The following is a 20,444-nucleotide window of genomic DNA, read 5'->3' on the forward strand; positions in this document are numbered from 1 at the left end:
CAACACACGTTGAATATGGCCAGTGTCAGTAAACGTCTGCAAAAAAGCGTAATGAAATTGTTGCCAGCAGAGATGGTTAGGCTGTTTTCATGTTATCCAGAGGTAAACAAAACACCGGCCAGAGTGTCAAGTGTGCACTTTCAGAGTGAAACGAGATGGGTAGCGCTAAAGCTTAGGGTGAGGGTGTGAACGATAGATAGCAAAATATTCAAAGGCGATTTTCTCAAAAGTGAGTTTACATGTTGATCAACTTTCAAAGCAGAATTACTTTCCCGTTGTTCCTGAAATGCAGTGTATGATATACCATTTTGTAGCTCTGAGTCCATTTATCTAATGTAAAAAACACCATTTCAAATTTTGCTACATAAGACCAAATCCAGGTGGAAAGTCACAATTAGTGTATGAATTGATAGCTCACCTTTCTGTTGTACAGTATATGTATTCTGTAATAGGGTTTATTGTAACCATGTGTTCAAGCTAATCAAATCACGCAATACGGAATACAATGAAATGCCAACTCGCAGTAAAGCTCTCCCTTACATTAGGCTATATCCTACAAATATCTATACCATGTAATCGTAGGCCTATTAGGCTATAGGCCTACTGCAAATTATTGTTGTTTGTCCCTGAACTGTCCGAATGCGCCGAGCTATCCTTCAGCTATCCTGCAGCACCACAAGTTGGTTCATATTCTTTAACAAAATTGAGCGATCCTGGTGCTGTCTTTTCAGCACTACGAAGGGCGCACCAATCGCTTAAAATGACATAAAATGAGGCAGGGGGGAGTGGAAGGGGGGAAAAATAAGGAACTTCTCAGTCGGCCCTGGAGGCCTTATGTAAAAACATTTTCACAAGGGCTATTAGCAGGACAATAGACACGATGTGGTCCCAAAAACGTCTCTCTGACATAGGGTCCAGCATATCTCTTGATGATGATCGGACTCGAGCCGACACGGGATGCTTTCAATAATTAACTTTTCATTATTTATTTATTTTTCCATATTTTCTCGTTATGTAGCCTACAGTAGCCAACAGTGATGCCTCTTGCACATCTCAGTACAAGAGGCATCACTACAGTCCCTGGTGCGAAACCAGGCTATATCACATTCGCTGTGATTGGGAGTCCCATAGGGCGGCCACAATTGGCCCAGCGCCATCTGGGTTTTGCCAGGGTAGGCCATCATTGTAAATAAGAATTTGTTCTTAACAGACTTACCTAGTTAAATAAAGGTTACATAATGTCATGTGTTTTGTTTAGTAAATTGTTTTGTAAATATTAATTCACATTTGTGCTGTCACTAAATAAACAATGAATTATTTAAGTCAATATTTTTATTATTAAAATATTTTTTATGATGGAGGGAGGGTGAATAGGGAGTTAAAATGTTTTACCCCAAAGGGTACTTCAAGGGAACCTTTATAAGGGGTGCTTTGAATAACCTTTATCAAGGGATCTTCAAAGAACATATAGTGGTTCCCCCACAGTTTCAATTTGACGAGCACCTAAAGGATACTCCAGGAACCTTTTCTTTTTAGAGTGTAGGAGTAAATGTTAGCTGGCTTTTCAAAGCCGAGCATTCAGAGGTCAAGACAGCAGGTGTGTGTGTGTGAGAGAGAGAGAAAGAGTGAGAGAAAATATCAAAACACACACAGTAACGTGTGTTAATGAGTTCCGAGAGCTGATCTGTTATTCAACAATTAGTTTTATAGCCCGGCTACTGTGTGAAAATGCTCCAACAAGCAATAGTCTACCCATGCGTGGGGAAACTATTTCAGCACCGTTTCGCACTGCTCTGAGACAAGAAAGACTACTTAAAAAACATATACATTTTAAAACAGTTATTGTTATTAACCCTGCATTGTAATTGTATAAAAGCCCCTTAATGCATGTGCATTTCTTGTTTACCTTTCATATTAACAACGTTATTGTCCGGTTGAAATATTATAGATCATTTAGGCTAAAAAAACAACCTGAGGATTGAATATAAAAATTGTTTGACATGTTTCTATGAACTTTACGGATCCAATTTGGATTTTTTGTCTGATTGTTTTGACTGAGTTTGAGCCTGTGGATTACTGAAGAAAACGCACTAACTAAACGGAGGTTTTTGGATATAAAGAGACTTTATCGAACAAAAGGAACATTTATTGAGTAAATGAATGTCTTCTGATTGCCACCATATGAAGATCATCAAAGGTAAGGGATTAATTTGATCTCTATTTCTGAGTTTTGTAACGCTTCTGCTTGGCTGGTTACTGTTTGTAATAATTTGTCAACTGGGCTATGTTCTGGGCTAGGTATGTTCTGGGCTAGGTATGCTTTCGCCGAAAAGCATTTTATAAATATGACACTGTGGTTGGTTTAACAAGAAGTTAATCTTTAAACCTATGTAAAATATGTTTTGTTTTCTGAATTTTTATAATGAGCATTTCTGTAATTGAATTTGGCGCTCTGCAACCTCACTGGATGTTGGCGGCTGAGAGTGCCTGCAACCCAGAAGCCCAGTTTGATACGTTCCTTCATGGATTATCACAGGAGAATAAAAATTAGCTTGCAGCCCGAGAGCTGCCCATGGACCTTGAATCCCTCATAGCCTTGACCATCCGGAAAGATGTATCACTTAAGATCCCTCGGAAATTACAATGGGCTGTCGACTCACCTCCTCTGAAGCCCATTCAACTGGACAGGGCTAGATTGTTTCCACCAAGAGATGTCTGTTTTGTGGCGCAACGGGACGTTTGTTATCTACCTGCCCATTAAAAGACCTGCTCATCAGTTGTTACGAGTACACTGGCGAGTTTCCAATCTCTCACTACTCGTCACTCCCTCTATACTACCCTGTTGTGGGGAGACAAGTCCATCTGACTGCTCATTGACTCTAGCGCCGACGAAAGCTTTATGGACACTACCCTGGTGTCAGAGCTGGGTAACGCCACTCAACTTCTTTCCAACCCGATGGATATCATAGTGCCAGATGGGAGCTCTATTGGCAGAGTCACTGACAATATGGTTCCTATCAACCTGCGAATGTCAGGCAACCACAGTGAGCCTATGCAGTTTCTGCTCCTGGAGTCTCCTCATGTACCCATAGTTTTGAGATTTTCATGGCTCCAGAGGCATAACACCCTTATCGATGGAGCTACGGGTTCCATCATGGGTTGGAGTCCATTTTGCTATGCACATTGTCTGCAGTCGACGCAGACAATAACTCATCCACGCTGCAGCAACGCTTGGGTAAAGCTTTGGATCTGTCATGCCCTGGCCATAGAGAGGCTTTTATTCTCTATTTTGGGTAGGCCAGGGTGTGACTAGGGTGGGCATTCTAGTTTCTTAATTTCTATGTTTTCTGTTTCTATGTTTTGGCCGGGTATGGTTCTCAATCAGGGACAGCTGTCTATCGTTGGCTCTGATTGGGAATCATACTTAGGCAGCCTTTTTTCCTTTGTATTTTGTGGGTAGTTATCTTTGTTAGTGGCACTATAGCCCTAGTAAGCTTCACGGTCGTTTCTTCAACCATTCCCTGTTCCTCACCACCCATGGTTCCACATATCCTTGGACTTTATCACGAGTCTCCCTGTTTCAGATGGCAACACCACCATCCTTACGGCGGTGGATAGGTTTTTCAAAGGCGCCCAATTTATGCACCTTCTTAAGTTGCCCTCAGCTAAGGAGACGGCCCAGCTCATGGTGCAGCACATCTTCCGGATCCATGGACTTCCGGTCAACATGGTCCGATCGTGGTCCTCAGTTTTCATTCCGGTTCTGGAAGGCGTTCTGCACCCTCATTGGGTCATCGGCCAGCCTGTCCTCTAGTTTTCATCCCCAGTCTAGCAGTCAGTCGAGCGAGCCAATCAGGACCTGGAGACGACTCTTTGTTGCCTCGTCTCCACCAATCGCACCACCTGGAGCCAACAACTCGTGTGGGTGGAATATGCCTGGAAAACCCTTCCATATTCTGGTACTGGTCTCTTGCCTTTTGAGTGTTCCTTGGGATATCAGCCCTCACTCTTCCCAGAACAAGAGGAAGAGGTCAGCATACCTTCTGCCCAGATGTTCGTCTTTCGCTGTCGCAATATCTGGAAGAGAGCAGGGACCATTCTTCTCAAGACCATCTCCAGGTACCTCTGCAGCTGGCCTTCTGTTGTCTCGCACGCTCCATATACATCCCACTTTCCATGTATCTAGAATTAAACCCCTATCTCACAGCCCTTTATGTCCTGATTCCAGGCAGTGTATTCCAGTACCTGGTTGACTGGGAGGGTTATGGCCCGGAGTTGGGTCCCCACCATTAATATCCCGGACCGAGCCCTCGTTGTGAACTTCCGCCGTCTACACCCCAGTCAACCAGGTCTGTCCCAGGGTAGGACGCCAGATGTCACACCCTGATCTGTTTCACCTGTCTTGTGATTGTCTCCAACCCCCACCTGGTGTCTCCCATTACCTCGTGTATTTGGACCTGCGTTTTCTGCTTGCCTGTTGCCAGTTCGTCTTGTCCCATCTAGTCCTACCAGCGTGTTACCGTGTTGTCCTGTGCTTTAGTTTTTGTTTTTCCTAGACTTCCAGTTCTGACCTTTCTGCCTGTCCCTGATCTTGCACCTGCCTGACTGATTTGGAATACGACTCTGTTCCTGCCTTGACCTACCGATTGCCTGCCCATTGTACTGTAATAAACTCTGAGACTCGTACTAACTGCCTCCTGTGTCTGCATCTGGGTCTCAGCCTGAGCCGTGATAATAAGCTATAATGCTAGGCTATTCAATTGGCTACATCTGTTGGTACAATTCTTTTTTACATTTTTGCTCCCTAACCTAAAAACAAAATACACCACTGATCAAGTGGCTCCTATTCAAAAGCCCAATCCGTACATTATCACTCTGCATCTCTCCCTCTCTCTCCTCTCCCTCTCAATCTCTCTCTCACTTTTCCCTCTCTCTCCTCTCCCTCTCAGTCTCTATCTTTTCTCATCTCTCTCTCTCTCGCACTCTGGTTTCCAGTGAGCAGAGAAAATCACTGCACAGTCGAGCTAGATTTTAAGCAGATGAGAACGAGCTCTCCTTTTGAAGTGTGTCTGTGTTATATACTGAGCCTTGGCATAGATCCTTGTGAGAAAAACTCAGACATTTTCAGTAAACTCCGTCTCTGGGGCAGACTGGAAAGGAGCTGTTGAATCTCATAGGCCTTCCTTTCACATCTGATGCAGAGGAATGGACACCTTCTATTTGGCTTGTTTGCTCACAGAAATGCAGGAATGCACAGTAAAATGCACAATAGAGTTTGCAATGAACAGCTGACACTGCACATTAAGGAAATACTGTGCATGTGTGAATGTACATACAGTACATACAATACATGCCAGTACTGTACATGTGAGAGCCAAAAATGGGTGGTCACATGTGTATGGATGTTCAAAGAGAGTGATATATTGTGAGAGTGTGTCCAGTAGGAATATGTGGGTGCTTTTATTCAGTGGCTTTATACAGAATGAATAACAGTAATGTCCCCATCTCTGTCATCTCAGTTTACTGTGTTTTTCTCTCTCTGAGAAAATATCTACATATCCTGCCTCCTCTTGGATTCCTAACACCGGCCCCTCTGCTTATGACTCACGAGGTCACAGGAAATATCAACAACGCGAATAAACACTTAACACCTGCTTGGATCCTTAACACCTGCTTGGATCCTTACTGCTATATCAGGGTTTAGTACTGTCCCCATGGACACACAGCAGCTGTTGTTCACAACACTATTTTGGGAAGAGTTTTGCCAAAGTCCACCCCTCCTAACTCTGCCAATACACATAGGCTATACATAGACATACCAGTAGCCACAACCCCCTCCTACCCTGCTGAAACTAGTCAATATAAAGCATGCAGCCCCTCTCAATAGGCCCCCAGAACAGTAAGGCTGCTGCTGTCTGAACTCTTTCCACAGTAAGTGCGTTGTTACTTATTTATAGCAACATGTATCCCAGAGGGGCAAAGTAATTGAAACCAAATGTGATGCCGACAGGACTGATATGGGGAAGTGGGCCGGTCAGCCCCAGCGTTCACTCGCTAGCAGCCCCGAGGTTTACAGATCAACACCCTTGGAAATATTTTTTGCAATTCATTTTTATTAAATAGTTGTGGCTTTCCACCTTCGTAACTTCTCCTGGCAATACATTAATTTCCAGCCTCAGTCCAGAGGTCTCCGTAAACAGCGGTTCTAAAATATACTTTTGTGAACGTCGGGAAAAACCTGAAGCAAAAGACAGAGCTACTGAGACTATTTTCAAAAGATAAAGGCAAAATGTCTTTAGTTTCTTCAGAACAATGAGGCAATAGTGTTTTAAGTAAAGAACAGGCTTCTTTCTCCATGCATACTCCCCCTCCCACCAGTCAACAGTTATGAGTTGGAAACTTAAATGTCCCCCTAAAACAAAGGACAGGAACTGAGCGAAAACTTAACTTACCTCTCCCTCTGTCTTGCTCTCCTTCTCCTTTATCTCTCTCTCTTTCTCTCTCAGGGCTCTCAGTGAGCTCTCACTAAGTCAGGGAGTGTCAGGCAGATAAAAGGAGATTGAGCTCCTCTTAAAAAGTTGCATGAGGCCTCCTCTGACAGACTCCAGGCAGCCCCCTTGTCAGCTTTTCCAATAACACACTCCCCGGCCAAGTCCCTGCCCAATTCGTGAGGTATTTCCTGGACACTACGCGCACTCTGTTATCCCAGCCATCTCATTGGAGGCTCTTTTTACGCCTGCTATGTTAGGTTAAGTTGGAGGCTACTCTACTCCGCTCTGCTGTGCTACTGGTGGGGACTGGAGATTCTGCACCACACTGGCTTCTAGTGCTGAGTTACAGCCTTCTGGTCACCAGCCAGATTTAGAAGCCCAGACACATGTGGGAAGTTACAGGCAGGGCTGTCTGACGATGTGTGTGTGTGTGTGTGTGTGTGTGTGTGTGTGTGTGTGTGTGTGTGTGTGTGTGTGTGTGTGTGTGCGTGGGTGGGTGCGTGTATGGGTGTGTTTGTATGTATGTGTTGCATGTGTCTTTTGGAGGGTGGGAGGGGGTATGGGGGGGTATCTCTGAAAGAAAAGAAGGACTGTAAAAATAGAAGGAAAAAAACATTCCCCTCCTCCACTTAATATGCTGTGGCCTGCCAGTCCAACAAGCAAGGGAGGAAATAACCACAAAGGTTCTCCTACACAGCACTTTCTTTTACTCCCCCTCCCAGCCACAGCGTGGTCAGAGCTGATGAATAATAGTAATCATTGTTTAACAGGCACGGCCCATCCAGCATCTTAATAAGTGGTCAGTGAAGACAGCCCAGAGACACCAGGGAACGTATGGTGTTGTTGTTGGTGGTGGTGTGGAGCTTCAGCTGCTTGGGTTCATGATTTTTTTATCGATAAAGGGAAATCCCTAATAAGCCAGCAGCACGAGACACAATGCTCCTGAGCTACTTGACTTGCATGTGGAGATGTAGCCTACAGTTTTAATACAGTACATCTGGGGAGTTATCATTGCTGTTTTAAAGAAATGTTTAAAGATTCCAAGAAGAAGCTGTGAAGAGGAATACAATCTTTGAAAAAAAGGTCCCATCTAGAACCTAAAAGGGTTCTTCGGCTGTCCCGATAGAAGAACCCTTTGAATAACCCTTTTTGGTTCCAGGTAGTACCCATTTGGTTTACATGGAACCAAAAAGGGTTCTACCTGGAACCAAAAGGGTTATCCCATGGGGACAGTCAAAGAACACTTTTGAAACCTTTTTTTATGTAGGAGAGATAGAACATCAAAACAAGAGCATTTGTGAATTTCAGGAAGGTTAAAGCTTTGGCTTACTCTTGGCTTTGTTGTGTTGTTGTGTGAATCTCACCTCTGAGACAATTCCCCAACCTGTTATATGAATATCCAGGCTAGAATTGACAGTGAATCCTTCCAGGGCTCATTTTTTATTTTGATATGGGTTTCAAAACTACCAATTAGAGTGATATTCCATCGACAGGATTTAGAGCTGGTCCAAACACAAGCAGCCTTAGAAAATATGGATTGTGACACAGATGTCATCATGAATAAATATACGACAATTCATTCTTCCACCAACAACATTCACTGCTCTCTCTCCTTTCCAAACACCTGCTCTATTTCTGAAATATAGGCCCTTAATTCCCTGATTATTTGTAACACCATTATGAGTAAGATTTCACAAGTCATCAAAGATGGTATTATGGGTCACTTAATAACAATATTGAACGCATAGATAATTGTCTGATCATAGAGATACTGTATTACATGAACAGAACATGTCAAAAGATTAACTAAGTGAACTAAGACCGCACTCAATGAGCTGTATACTGCCAGAAGTAAACTGGAAAAGGCTCATGCAGAGGCGGCGCTCCTAGTGGCCGGGGACTTTAATGCAGGGAAACTCAAATCTGTTCTTCCTAATACAATCAAAAACTAAAGTAGGAAGCACCAGTGACTCAGTCAATAAGAAAGTGGTCAGATGAAGCAGATACTAAACTACAGGACTGTTTTGCTAGCACAGACTGGAATATGTTCCGGGATTCTTCCGATGGTATTGAGGAGTACACTGGCTTCATCAATAAGTGCATCGATGACATCGTCCCCACAGTGACCGTACGTACATACCCCAATCAGAAGCCATGGATTACAGGCAACCTCCACACTGAGCTAAAGGTTAGAGCTGCCACTTTCAAGGACTCTAGCCCGGAAGCTTATAAGAAATCCCGCTATACCCTCCGACGAACCATCAAACAGGCAAAGCATCAATACAGGACTAAGATTGAATCGTACTACACCAGCTCCGACGCTCATTTGCTCATTGCAAACTATTACAGACTACAAAGGGAAGCACATTCGTGAGTTTCCCAATGACACAAACCTACCAGACAAGCTAAAGAAAGGAGATGATCGTGGACTTCAGGAAACAGCAGAGCACACTCCCACCCACATCGAAGGGACAGTAGTGGAGAAGGCGGAAAGTATTAAGTTCCTCGGGTACACATCACAGACAAACTGAAATGGTCCACCCACACAAACAGTGTGGTGAAGAAGGCGCAACAGCGCCTCTTCAACCTTAGGAGGCTTAAGAAATTTGGCTTGTCACCTAAAACCTTGACAAACTTGTACAGATGCATAATTGGGAGCATCCTGTCGGCTGTATCATCGCCTGGTACGGCAACTGCACCGCCCTCAACTGCAGGGCTCTCTGTAGGGTGGTGCAGTCTACACAATGTATCACCGGGGGCAAACTACCTGCCCTCTAAGACACCTACAGCACCCGATGTCTTAAAAAGGCCAAAAAGATCATCAAGGACAACAACCACCCGAGCCACTTTCTGTTCAGCCCGCTACCATCCAGAAGGCGAGTTCAGTACAGGTGCATCAAAGCTGGGACCGAGAGACTGAAAAACAGCTTATATCTCAAGGCCATCAGACTGCTAAACATCACTAACTCAGAGAGGCTGCTGCTTACATATCACTGGCCACTTTAATAAATGGATCACTAGTCACTTTATAATGCCACTTTAATAATGTTAACATATCTTACATTACTCATCTCATATGTACATATTGTACCTTATACCATCTATTGCACCTTGCCTATGTTGCTCGGCCACCGCTCATCCATATTTTTATATCTACATGTTCTCATTCCATCCATTTAGATTTGTGTGTATTAGGTAGTTGGTGAATTGTTAGATTACTTGCTAGATATTACTGCACTGTCGGAACTAGAAGCAAAAGCAATTCGCTACAATTGCATTAACATATGCTAATCATGTGTATGTGACCAATTAAATTTTAATTGATTTGAAAAATTACTTCTATGCTCTCTTCGAGACAAGTAACACAGAAAAATTCATGAGAACACCAGCTGTTCCGGATGACTGTGTGATCACACTCTCCGTAGCCGAGTAAGACCTTTAAACAGGTCAAAATTAACCTGCCTAAATGACTACCGACCCGTAGCACTCACGTCCATAGCCATGAAGTGCTTTGAAAGGCCGGCCATGGCTCACATCATCACCATTATCCCAGAAACCCTAGACCCACTCCAATTTGCATACTGCCCCAACAGATCTTCAGATTATGCAATCTCTGTTGCACTCAACACTGCCTTTTTCTACCTGGACAAAAGGAACACCTATATGTGAGAATGCTATTCATTGACTACAGCACAGTGTTTAACACCATAGTACCCTCAAAGCTCATCACTAAGCTAAGGACCCTGGGACTAAACACCTCCCTCTGCAACTGAATCCTGGACTTCCTGACGGTCCGCCCCCAGGTGGTGAGGGTAGGGAACAACACATCCGCTACGCTGATCCTCTACACGGGGGCCCCTCAGTGGTGTGTGCTCAGTACCCTCCTGTATTCCCTGTTCAGTCATGAGTGGATGGCCAGGCACGATTCCAACACCATCATTAAGTTTGCCAATGACACAACGGTGGTAGGCCTGATCACCGACAACTATGTGACAGACTATAAGGAGGAGGTCAGAGACCTGGCCGTGTGGTGCCAGGACAACAACCTCTCCCTAAAAGTGACCAAGACAAAGGAGATGATTGTGGACTACAGGAAAAGGAGGGCCGAGCACACCCCCATTCTCATCGACAGGCTGTAGTGGAACAGTTGAGAGCTTCAAATTCCTTGGTGTCCACATCACCAACAAATGGTCATGGTCCAAAAACACTAAGACAGTCGTGAAGAGGGCACGACAAAGCCTATATTGTCCCTCGGGAAACTGAAAAGATTTGTCATGGGTCCTCAGATCCAAAATGTCAAAATGTTCTACAGCTGCACCATTGAGAGTATCACCACCTGGTATGGCAACTGCTCGGCCTCCGACCGCAGGGCACTACAGAGGGCATTCTTCTTACCAAACCACATGACCTTTGTGTTGGAGGTGTTCAGAACAAGGTTAAGGGGAGAGGAAGCTTGTTGGACACTAAGAAAGCTTTGTTGTAGAGCGTTTAGCACAAAATCCGGGGAGGGGCCAGCTGAGTATAAGACTGTATCATCCTACTGCCTGAGCTATGTTGTTGATGTAAATTGAGAATTGTTAGATTGAGCAAAATACCTGTAAACTTTTTCAAGAGAATTGGGGGAGGATGCAGCTACAAGAAGTAACAAAGTAAGTACTCAAAATTGGGTATTCATAGGAATATGTGTCAGGGTAAGTTAGTGTTTTTATTAAACATGACAGCACACTCACTTGATGCAAAGTACTTGCTGGGAAAAGTCCTACATAGCAATTGAGTCTATGAAACTTAGATATAGAATCACTTCTTTACAGCCTGACACTTCTTAAATGGTGAGATATTTTCCCTGTTCTCTTTTAAGTCTACTGCTCTTTCAGAGGATACATGCATTTTTACATCACTGAAAGTTGAGGCATTGAAATAACTGAGAAAGTGCTGGAATCACTGACAATCATTGAGTCTGTCACTTACGGCAGCCTATGCAATGCATGTAAGAGGATTCCTGCACTGTCACTCTTTCTAACTTCTATGCCCATTTTGTGGTGCCCAGGAAAAAGTGAAATTTTACCACATGCAATTTTAATGTGACACATTAGACCTTGCTTTTAAATGTGCAGTATTAGCAGAAACACTGGTGATAACGGAGTTTACATTATCCCTGTTTGAGAACAAGTGTACCTTTAGAGGAACTACCCCACCGGTTCCACAATATAATAACACACAAATGGAGATAGCACAACACAGTGCTGAAAAGATGCTTCTTGGGCATTATCAGCAAATCAATTATGCATTGTGTCCAGAATAGAAAGTATTGAATAGATGTCTGGTACATTTTTTAAGTCGGCGCTATTCTCCTAGCGTCTCATCGCCCATTTGAGCTTTTGCAACACTTTCAGACTGCACAGCTTTGACACCCACTGTAGGCAAATTAAAATAAATCATATGTTACCTCTCAGGCAGGTCTTCCCAGCATTGTCATAAAAAATACAAACATGTTTCTGCTGCTATAATCAAACTATTGCTCACTTTTGTTTGGACTTGTGGATGTGTAAAAGGCTATTGATGGGCATTTAGTACTAGTGTGCTTTGGAACTAGAGAGGAATTACATAGAGACGGGGCAGGGTGAATAATCATAGTGGCCTGCCAGAATAGCAGTGTTATTAGACATAAATGATACTGCGCTTCCTCTTCACTCCAGTAACCAGAGTAGGATTAATTTCCCCCAAGACACTGATCTAATGTCAGCTTGGTAGACATTCTGTCACAGTGGTGAAAGTTTGGATTTGGGGGAGGGTCCACTGATCCTAAATCAGTGCATACTAACAAGACCTACCCAGAGCAGTATCACCAGTCATATGGCATTGCTGCCAAATACTAAGGTCAGTTTTGTGTTAACAATGGTTAAGTGATGAATGGCTAAGGTGAAGATGATTCTAGATATTTTATATTGGAAACTTTGACATGGAGAGGTAACACCAGAGGGACGTCACATCCTGCTTCACAGTGTTTAGGTCCGTTCCTCAGCTAAGGTGACGTGACGCAAACAACCAATGGGCGAACTCTGCCGGTTCACACTGGGTTCATAGCCCCAAAAAGTGTCCCAGCGGTCAGGGGAAAATTATGCCGTCGACAGAAGTAGAGTCACCGCTTGCATCTGCCGCAAATTGTGCAGTCCTAAAGTTGGTCTCCACTGCCTAGCGCTTGCAGCAAAGCTGCTCAATGAACACAGAGTTATATTAATTATTACATGGGAGGTCTGTATTTCAGGCTTTTACCAAGTACCATGTGCTCTGGTGCTAGAAGCCACTAGCCCAAACAATTAAAAAAACTTCTAAGCTAATACATGTGCATCCAGGTAAACTTATGTGGGTGAGTCATTTAACTGGTATAATAAGCTGAAAATGAAGGACACCAATACTGCCTTCCTCTTACCAAAGCATTTTGCTTATGTCTGTAATTTTCTTTGATTTTGCTACACACAGTTCCAATAGATTGTTCTAAAACCATTATTTGGTCAACACTGTAATAGCCTGACTCAACAGTAATAGCCTATGCATTATGTTGATCCCTGCTATGAAAGTATCTGCTTGTCAGGCTGCCGACTCTCACTCCCACTCAGGACTGTGTGGATGGAGGTGGGAGAGATGCATTCTGAGAAGCACAAGCATATGACCGTTACTCAAAATGCAATTATGGGAACATACAGTTTTCAAAGTACTACTGTTGTTCTAGGTACAGAGAGAGGTGTCACAGCTTTCTTCGAGTAGGCATATATAATGTATTTCTCACCTCTTATTAATGAGGTCATGGCACCACTTTACAACCGGAGTAGCTCCTCGTTCACACCTACAACGTCATTGCGTGAAATGGCATGCAGCATCATCTGGATCTGTGTGCAACAAAAGTTCTACATTCACCTTCCGCTAACATTTCTGTCAAGTCGTCTACGCATACAGTTTATAAATCCAACATATGCACCACACAGAACGCACTGAAACTTCCTTTGCAACGCAATGCTGCAAGGCAAATGCAGCTTTCCTAAGGCAATGAATGTACTTTTTGTGTACCAAAATGCAATGACGCTGTAGGTGTGATCGAGTTAGTATGGTTTTGATGAGCTCCTGTAAAGGAGCCGAGCAGAGTGAGCCATTTGCAGTGAAGTTTCATCAAGTACATCAAGTAGCTTAGGCCTAGTGCTGGAAAGTTTTTGTAGGACATTAGCTGACATTTATTGACAGATTAATCAAGTGTTTTGAGTTCCCACTTCATCAGGTGGTGAATAGTATAGCCTATAAGCCAATATGCACAAAAGAGTCGGCAAATTCTCTGAAGAGCAAATTCTGGATCCTATTTTGACAAGTTGCACATATATCAATCATGCATTTCCTGGGTGTGTTACATGAAATATCTTACTTGTTCATTCATAGTCTTCCTTCTCAGTTGTCTTACTTGGCACTGGAATAAAATTGTCTATAACCCTCCCACTTATATAAAAGTAACTGTCGATAAAAACATTTTTGTTGTTGTCTTTGTTGTTACTGAGCAAAATATTTACATTTATTTTGTCCATATTGTCCACCTCTAGCACCTCCCCCAAAAGTATTAAGCATAATTTATCACTGATTTATCATTATCCCCCCAAATGTGTCAATTTATAACAATATGGAATTTTGTCCATATTGCCCAACTCTATTGAGACATTATTTCATGTGATTTAATACATGCTATTAACAGTGTGCTCCATTTGAAGTAGAAATGAAAATAAACTTTATTACATAATATATATGTTTAATAATTTTGACACTAGGGAAATAGGTTGACTCCTATGTTAAACAACTGCAGTAATGGTTTCTTTGATTGTCAAGAGGCTACTGTAGTCTTTTGACTATAAAAAACTGGTATCTCTAAAGTGGTCCCAGGTGAGGCAGGCAGCATGCGTGGGAGGGCCAACTGGACATGCGTTTCACCTACACCTCATGACCTTCTTTCAATCCAGCGGAGGACTCCCCAAAGTGCTCCTCAGGAGTCGCTAATGGAATTAGCATCTGTCATTCCAGGCCTGTGCCTTCATGTTTCACTCTCTCCCCACAGCCAGCAGAGAGAGAAAAAACAACAACATATTGCTCCCATTATGTCTTTGCGTTTTCCATAGAAATGTACTGATTGTGTTCCGTTGGAGCAGGGAATGATGTAGATGATGGCTTTGGCAGCCTGAAACAGCAGCACTCCGAGGAGCTAACACTCCAGTGGAGGAGAATAGAAAGGAAAAGGGCATGAAAAACGTTCTAGTTGCTGTTTAGTGAAGACAGAGTTAAATGTTCCTTGGCACTGTTACAATTGTTTAACTGTTCAGTGAGTCAGAAAGGGAGTGTTCTTTTGTGCAGATTTGATTGTTGCTGGTGTTAGACGGATTGCAGCCGAGTACTGCGGAGGCACACACACACACATACAGACATCACACCCATGCACACAGGAACACTCACAGACAGAAACACATACAGACAAGAACACACGCAGACAGAAACACATACAGACAAGAACACACGCAGACAGGAACACACACATGAACACGTGCACATACACACACCCGCACGCACACTCACTGACATCTGAAGGACCCCTGGAACATGATGTTTGACAGGCCTTATTGATCTGTGAGTAAATAGCATCTTTGGCATTAAAAGCTGCTTTGCGTTGAGAGAGAGAGCCTGGCTGTGTGAAATCAACCTCTGCACCATCATGCTCTTCCCATAGGTAATTATACAGAGGAACCAGGACATAAATGTTGCCAGATGAGGTCTTGAGGATGGGATGTAAACACTACACTATGCCCACTGATATTATGCCTATTATAGAGAGAGAAAGGAGGAGGAGTTGTGCTACAGCAGCTGAACCTTGTCGAGTAGCTCTCTACACAGAGTGCAAGGACAATCAAGCAAAAAGCACTTTAGAGTTATGAAAGCACACTTCAATCCAGTGGGGAGAGAGAGTGTGAGAGGGGTCACACAGTGATGCCATGTTTGTGAAGAGCTCAGGTCAAACAAAAAGGTTCTGTCCAGGTCTACAAAAACAATCACACACTCTACCAACAACCTTCAAGTAAAAGGTTGAGTGGGTTTATTTATTTTGTATTTATTGAACCTTTATTTAACTAGGCAAGTCAGTTAAGAACAAAATATGTTTTGATGTGTCTTAAGGGTATGGTGAGGAGATAAACACTGGGCACACCACATAATTTCTACGTGGATTATTGGGTAATATTTGGTTGAGACGTTAATCAATAAGATTACAACCTATATTCACCCTCTCAAAAAGACAGCCATAAGTTAGTTAAATTGTTAGCACTATGGTTTCAACAATCTAAATGCACAACCAATTTAAAATGGAAAAAGAATGCCAGATATTTTCTTTATTTAAACAACAGATTAATGTGTTATCACTGTACTTAATCTAATAGCAGAACCAAATTACCTGGATTTGCAGTTAATATTACATCATTTTTAATTTTATTTATTTAACTAGGCAAGCCAGTTAATATCAAATTATTCCCTTACAATAATGTCCTACCCCGACCAAACTCTATCCCGGACGACGCTGGGCCAACTGTGCGCCGCCCTATGGGACTCCCAATCACGACCGGTTGTGGTACAGCCTGGAATCAAACCAGGGCCTGTAGTGATGCCTCTATCATTGAGATGCAGTGCCTTAGACCGCTGTGCCACTCAGGAGCCCTAAAACTACATGGTGCAAGTGAAAAATGCTTTTTGAGATTCTGCACAGACTATTACAGCAATTGTGAAGATCTCCACAGACCGGTGATGACCTATGCATGCTACAGTGCCTTCAGAAAGTGTTAACACCCCCTTGACTTTTTCCACATTTTGCTGTGTTACAGCCTGAATTTAAAATGTATTAAATGTAGATTTCTTTTGTCACTGGCCTACACACAATACCCCATAATGTGAAAGTGGAATTATGTTTTTTTATTTATTTTAAGTAAAATTTTGCTTAAGACGTCACATAATAGATTGCATGGATTATGTCTGCAATAATAGTGTGATCTTTTTGGAGTGTCTACCTCATCTCTGTACCCCACATACTGTATACAATCATCTGTAATGTCCTGCAGTCAAGTGGTGAATTTTAAAAAATAAATTCAATCACAAAGACCAATACCTCGCAATGAAGGGCTGCACATGTTTTACTTTTAAACTCAGACAAAACAAAGAAGCTAGTTTAGGTCCCAAGAAACAAAGAGATCTGCTGTCAGATCTGACAATGAATCTCAATGGTTGTACAGTCATCTCAAATGAAACTGTGAAGGACCTAGGTGTTACTTTGGACTACTGCTGTGATGTACTCTCCAGCTACCCGGATAATGCACTAAATAAACTTAATCTAGTGCTAAATACGGCTGCTAGAATCTTCACTAGAATAATAAAAAAGATCATATTACCCCAGCTAGCCTCCTTTTTGTTTCTTTTTTTCTTCCTGTTAAGGCTATGGCTGATTTCAAGGTTTTACTGATAACTTACAAAGCATTACATGGACTTGATCCTACCTATCGCGCTGATTTGATCCTGCCATACAAACATACACGTACGCTTCGGCCACAAGATGCAGCCCTCCTTATTGTTCCTACAGTTTCTAAGGAAACAGCTGGAGGCAGGGCTACTCACTGCAACCAGTGTTTGTAATCTGGTTCAGGTTATTAATCAGCCTACCAGGGTATTTACAAACACTACAGGGACAAGATTATCCACATGTATCAATCACATTTTACTAATACTGTAGAACTTTGTTATAAAGCTGTATCCGTCACAATATTATGGCAATATCCAGGAATGCCAAAGTTCCAAAAACTGGGCCTAAAATAGTGTATAAGGGATCATACAAAATATGTAGCTGTGACTCTTATGTGGATGATGTTAAACATATGTATTGGTCTGATGTGATTAATAAGGGGTATCCAGACCCTGGACTTGATGAATTTATGAAATTGCTTCTTCCAATTATTGATAAACATGCACCTGTTCAAATTTAAGAAACTTATTGGCTCCATGGATTGATGAGGAATTGAAAAACTGTATGGTTGAAGATATGGAGCAAAAGGAGTGGCTAATGAATCTGTCTGCACATCTGACTGGCTGACTGACTGACTTACTGCAAATTGAGAAATGATGTGACTAAACTCAACAAAAAAGAAGAAACTATATTAAAAAGCCAAGATCAGTGATTTAAAGAATCGTGGGGAAAAAAACTTGAGTACTTTAAATTAAATTATGGGCAAAAAGACCAATTCAACTCTATATTTTATTGAATCAGATGGCTTAGTCATCACAAAACCATTGATGTTGCTATTTATTTAAATGATTACTTAATTGGCAAAGTGGGCAAATTTAGGAAGAAATGCCAACAACGAACATCATTTCATGCATAAAAAAATAATAATGAAGGAAATGCATTGCAAGTTTGAATTTTGCAAAGTTAATGTGGGAGAGGTGGAAAAATGATGACAATAATGACAAACCTCCTGGCATTGACAACTTAGATGGAAAGCTACTGTGGATGGCAGTTGACTCTATAGCCACTCCTATCTGTCAAATCTTAAATCTGAGCCTAGAGGAACATATTTGCCAAAGTAAGAGTGTTAAAGAGGCCTTTACTGGTTCTAACAGCAGACCTATAAACTTGCTGCCAGCTCTTAGTAAACTGTTGGAAATAATTGTGTTTGACCAAATACAATGCTATTTCTCTGTAAACAAATTAACAAGACTTCCAGCATGCTTATAGAGAAGGGCACTCAACATGTACTGCACTGACACAAATTAGTCATGATTGGTTGAAATAAATTGATAAGAAGATTGTGGGAGCTGTACTGTTAGATTTCAGTGCAGCCTTTGATATTACTGACCATAACCTATTGTTAAAAAATGTATGTGTTATGGCTTTTCAACCTCTGCCATATAATGGATCCAGAGCTATCTATCTAATATAACTGAAATTATTTTCTTTAATGGAAGCTTCGCTAATGTCAAATGTGGGCACTCTCTAGGCCCTCTACTCTTTTCTATTTTTTCCTATGACATGGCACTGGCATTACACTAAGCATGTGTGTCCATGTATGCTGATGATTCAACCATATATGCATCAGCAACCACAGCTAATGATGTCACTGAAACCCTTAACAAAGAGTTGCAGTCTGTTTTGGAATGGGTGGCCAGTAATAAACTGGTCCTGAACAAATGATTCCCTAAGTTCTAGACCTCAGCTAAATCTGGTAATGAATGGTGTGGCTGTTGAACAAGATGAGACTAAATTACTTGGCGTTACCTTACATTGTAAACTGTCATGGTCCAAACATGTAGATTCCATGTTTGTAAAGACGGGGAGAGGTCTGTCTGCAATAAAGAGATGCTCTGCTTTTTTGACACCAAATTCCAAAAAGTCCTTTGGGCTCTAGTTTTGTCGTATCTTGATTATTGTCCAGTAGTGTGGTCGGGTGATGCAAGGAAAGTTAAGCTGCAGCTGACCCAGAACAGAGCGGCACGTCTTTCTCTTCATTGTAATCAGAGGACTGATATAAATACTAAGCATGCCAGTCTCTCTTGGCTAAGAGTTGAGACTGACTGCATCACTTATTTCTGTAAGAAAAAGGTATGTGTTGAAAATCCCAAATTGTTTGCATAATCAACAGCGATGACACACACACTTAACCCACTAGACAAACCACCGGGGGTCTTTTCACAGTCCCCAAATTCAAGAAAGCGTATCGTATCATATAGAGCCATTATTGCATGGAACTCCGGTCCATCTCATGTTGCTCAAATGAACTGCAAACCTGGTTTAAAAAAAACAGATAAAGCAACACCTCACGGCACCTCTCCCTTATTTGACCTAGATAGTTTGTGTGTATGTATTGGTATTGACATGTAGGCTACATTTGCCATTTTAATTATTTTATTTATGTAGTTCTGTCCTTGAGCTGTTATTGTCTATTACTGTTCTGTATTATGTAATGTTTCATGTGGACCCCAGGAAGAGTAGCTGCTGCTTTTACAACAGCTAATGGGGATCCTAATAAAATGGCAACAAAAAAAGGCACTGGCGTGACCCTGGCTGTCTCTGCCTGGCCGGCTTCTCTCTCTCCACTGGGATTATTTGCCTCTGACCCAATTACGGGAGCTGAGTCACTAGCTTGCTTGCACTCTCCTATCCTTCCTGTAAAAAGGGCTTTATATATTGGTAGATTGGTAAAAAAAAAAGATAAAGCAGACATTCAATATCTGTCACACCCTGATCTTTTTCACCTGTCTTTGTGCTTGTCTCCACCCCCCTCCAGGTGTCACCCATCTTCCCCATTATCCACAGTGTATTTATACCTGTGTTCTGTTTCTGTTGCCAGTTCATTTTGTTTGTCAAGCCAGCGTTTTTCCCCTTGCTCCTGTCTTTTTCTAGTTTTCCCAGTTTTGACCGTTCTGCCTGCCCTGACCCGACCCTGAGCCTGCCTGCCATTCTGTACCTTATGGACTCTGATCTGGATTACTGACCCCTGCCTGCCCTTGACCTGTCGTTTTGGCTGTCCCTGTTCTAGTAATAAACTTGTTACGTTGACACTGTCTGTGTCTACTCCTGAAACGTGATATCCTTTTGAGCATGTTGAAGTTATTAATTCCACTTTGGAAGGTGTATCAATACACCCAGTCACTACAGAGGTACAGGTGTCCTTCCTAACTCAGTTGCTGGAGACTAAGGAAAGTGTTTCGGGATTTCACCATGAGGCCAACTGTGACTTGAGAACAGTTCCCGAGTTGAATGACTGTGAACGAACTGAAAATGGAACAACATCTTAGTTACGCCACAATACTAACCTAATTGACAGAGTGAGAAGGAAGCTTGTAGACAAAATATTCCAAAACATGCATCCTGTTTGCAACGAGGCACTAAAAGTAATA

At 42.3% G+C, this 20,444-nt stretch overlaps 1 protein-coding gene across 2 annotated transcripts in view; it reads right to left on the reverse strand.

The window, feature by feature from the left end:
* The window catches only part of LOC110533613 (delta-sarcoglycan), a 258,410-nt gene that overhangs the window by 96,324 nt on the left and 141,642 nt on the right, over positions 1-20,444 (reverse strand). Inside the window, exon 1 of one of the 2 annotated variants that reach the window (XM_021618006.2) lies at positions 6,453-6,810. The exons of the other annotated variant lie outside the window; for it this stretch is intronic. The gene's annotated coding sequence lies outside the window, so the exon portion shown is untranslated. Of the gene's footprint in view, positions 1-6,452; positions 6,811-20,444 lie in introns of those variants that run through there. 2 annotated transcript variants of the gene reach the window in all.

The sequence above is a fragment of the Oncorhynchus mykiss genome, chromosome 10, assembly GCF_013265735.2.
Source record: "Oncorhynchus mykiss isolate Arlee chromosome 10, USDA_OmykA_1.1, whole genome shotgun sequence".
NCBI lineage: Eukaryota > Metazoa > Chordata > Actinopteri > Salmoniformes > Salmonidae > Oncorhynchus > Oncorhynchus mykiss.